Here is a 3,858-nt window from a genome sequence, read left to right as displayed (position 1 = left end):
CAGCCAGCCCCTGCACGCCTGGCAGCGCCTCGGCTTGCTAAGCTGCCGGGCATACCTGAGTAAGTAGCGTCCCTGTGTGATACAGAGGGTGCCTGACAGTTCTGCTTGTGGGTTCACTGCTGTTACGGTCAGTGAATGTGGTCTTGATGGTGTCRGGCTACCCGGAAAAGTACCGCAGGGATCTACCCATAGGGAATRAGCGTTATCCCTGTGCTTTCACACAAAAGCTGGAAAGCTGTTTCCAACCTCCAGACAATTTTTGCCTCTGTTTTCTACTATTARTTGCTTATCTACCGCTCCTTAACACTTAACATTCTATTAAAGACAAATTCTTTTCCTAATGACTCTGTATAAAATATATTGTATTTCAGTAASAATCTTTATTTATCTAATTTTCAGTGTGATGGATAAGAATTAGCCAATATATCGATTTTACAAAGCATAATTACCTTTCATAATGCAATAAAGTAGATACAAATTCAATAGAGTAGTGTGTGAAGCTACTTGGAAATACATTGTGAAGTTAAAACAGACACAAAGAGCAAGTTGTATAAATGTATTAAAGCAATGAACAACTTTGTTACTTAGACAAGAAGAAAAACACTGCAAAGTGTTTATTTATGTCATGAATAAATTTACTTGAAATAGATTCTCATTGAATTAATAATCTCATAAATGGTTCAAGCCCCAAGTGGCAGAATTTTTCCCTAAAGTCAAAACTGGAAATTTCTCTTCACATCATGCAGCACAGATAAAACAATATTGCTGCTGCACAAAACATTTTTCGAAAAACCTACTTCTAAATACCACCAGAAAAAAAAAGTGAAAAGATTAATACTAATATAATACACAAAGAAAAAATTCTGTGCCTACTAAATTGTTACCTTCTTGAATTTAACCTGCAATTATTTCTTTTGCTCTTTCTTCTCTGTTAGGAATTTGCAATAAATACAGTGATATGTCTATATACAAGTAGGCCGCATAACAACTTAATAATTCTCTCATTTCAAATCTAAAATTTTCCATAAATCAAGAAGTATTGATTTAACAAAGTTAATTCTTTCTATTGCTATATTTTTCAAATGAACCTTTCAGAAAACCAGAAACTTATTCAGTGTAAGGTGATCTATTTATATGTTTATCCTGTGCTYACCTCAGAAATAGTCTGTTAATCTTGAACTTTCTGGGCAAATACTCTAGGCAAAATTTAATCAAATTGAAAGCAATAAGGTGTCTCAGGCTACCCTTGGTGCTTGTGTATATAGTGATTTCAGCTGAGATTCCCTCCCTAAAATTTCACAATTATTGTGGCTCACAGAGGATAAATCTTTCAGGAAGTTGAAGAAGTGAAGAGAAGTTCAGGAAGTGAGTCCTGCTTTTGTTCATTGAAATATATATTATTCATTTAAGCAGAAGTTATTTAAAGTGCATTTCACTTAAGCCTTTAAACCACCCAATCAGAATGACCGAGCTTTCAATGAATTTTYTTCTCTGTATAATATTTAAACATTAATGTTTCCAAATCACAGACAGTTTCCAAAACTACATGCAATGGATTAGCAAAACCTTTTTCTGTGTGCATCAAGCTACCATATGCCTCTCACCTTGTCCACAAGACACATGCAGGCAAGAGCAAACAGTTGCTACTCAACTGTGTCTGACAGTTTGCCTTGACTACTTCCTACCTTTGGCAGAAGTGTTTAGTTCCTCTTCACTGATGTTTTAAGAGTAACTGGCCACTGTCTGTAAACTCTTTCCCTCCAAAATTATAGCAGGAGAACACATTATACGAAAARCTAAATAATAAGACTTAATGAGGAAAAACAATTTGCAAATTGAGACTGTTAAAATGCACGTAAAATGCATAAACAAATGAAATAGTTATTTTTGATCTTCTGATCATGGAGATAAGCTGAGGCAACTGGAAGAAATACTATGCTACYAATCAAAGATCTGACTTTTCTTTTGAAATACTACTCAAGCAATAATTCTTCAACAAACAATAGCTTCCTAACAATCAAGGATTGTCAAGTGAAATAAAAAATGTTTCTCTGGCCTGGGCGAGATTACAAATATAACCTGAGTGAACTACAATCCGAGCTCAGCCAGAAAAGATGATAAAGGACACAGACAATCCTTGCTGTCACCATTGCAGCAAGGTCAATATTGTCAATAMTGACAGTATTTCTCCTAATCGAAGTACAAAAAGCCTCAGTGTATGACAAATATGGTGAAAACTTCCAAAGCTAGGTATAACAACATTAAAAAGCCACTGCACTGAGATCTGACTTTCAATAATCCTGGTTGCCTATTGCCTTTTAGCACTAAGGACTTTTTAGAGGCCATTCCTGATTCATGCAATAGATGTTTCAGCAACCGACTCATCTTCTTTGAAAAATTGTATGCATGATAAAATGGAAAAGACTGTTCTAGTTAGATATCAGCTTGTTGTCAGCCACATGCTATTTTGGGAATGACACTTCCAATACTGTAAGTCAAGCCCAGATATTGAATTCTGTCAGGGACACAAATGTATGTAACTTTATAAAGGCTTAAGTTTTCTACTTAGGTCTTAAAAAGCTATTATTGTAAAGCTACTTGAATAAAGGTTGTAGTAATTCAGACTATTAGCTAATCTGTAATGAAGAATATTAGAAGTGCCTTGGATGGCATTTGGATATATTTCAGCAAGGTACTTAAGCATTTTCTTATTGCTAGTATATACTTTAATATGTGTGTATGTACTTTATAAAAGTAAAACTTAAATTATTAAGAACAAACTTCAGAGTCAAATTTTTCAAAAGTACCTGTTAATTTTATTACTTGATTATTGCTAAGAGTCAAAGCATCAGTAAAATTCAAGCATCTTTGCAGAATTTCKGCCTAGATATTGCTTAGTAGAACAAAAGCTATGTTTTCAATTAGCGTTTATATTTTATTACAGGGAGAAGATCTGGATGATGGATAAAAGGAGAAACTGTTTCTGAATATCTAGTCCAAAGCTCAGCAACCTGGATCCTGATGCATTTCTTTAGGGAGGAGATCTCATGGAATTGTTCATATACTTCATGTTTGGCACATGCTTAGAAACCTTGCTGCAGATTGAATCAAAGCTAAAAGAGATATATGAACAAATAATTCCAGACCATCATACTGTTGAAATGCAGGTCTCCAAAATTCTAAAGACTCTTCTGCTGGAAGACAAGTGAGTACTGGCAATAATGGGTGGTCTGGTTTATATAGATTTGTATTTTTTATCTCACAAATGCTCACTCCCACCATCATATTAATACAGTTTCCCTCTCCCTGGCTTCTACAATTTTYTCAGCAGGTAAGAGATAGCACCTGCCTGTGGTTTGACTAGTTTGCTTCTGTTAAACAGAGTGTATACAGCCTCTGCTTCCCTCATTGGTGGCACTAATGAGTGGAGGATCTTTTCTTCCAGACAGCCTCCAGTTTTGATGAAATTTAATTATGAATGAGACTTCAATATTTTTGTCAAATTCAACTAAAATTATCCCATGTATGTAAAACTTCTTCAGGGAAATACGACTAATTATATTATACTTGTAGTATGATAGTATGAATCTCATTTTCATAGGAAACTAAGCTATAAAGAAAATCACTGTCATCCTTAAAGAAATGGACTTTTAGGAGAGAGAAAGACTCCCCTTTTCATGAAAGGAGAATCCTTTCCCAGAATAAACCTGGAATTGCATTTCAGAAGTTAGCAGTGTTATGCCAGTAACCTATAAGCRTAAGTGCTCTGTAATTATAAGAAAATAAGAATCTGCTAAAGCATGGAGCTGTAACTACATAAAACATACTGAAAATAAGTAACAGCAGGGTTTCTGTGAA

This window comes from Rhea americana, unplaced genomic scaffold (assembly GCF_003343005.1).
Source record: "Rhea americana isolate MKP2758 unplaced genomic scaffold, rheAme1 scaffold_24, whole genome shotgun sequence".
NCBI lineage: Eukaryota > Metazoa > Chordata > Aves > Rheiformes > Rheidae > Rhea > Rhea americana.
This window is presented reverse-complemented; position numbering follows the sequence as displayed.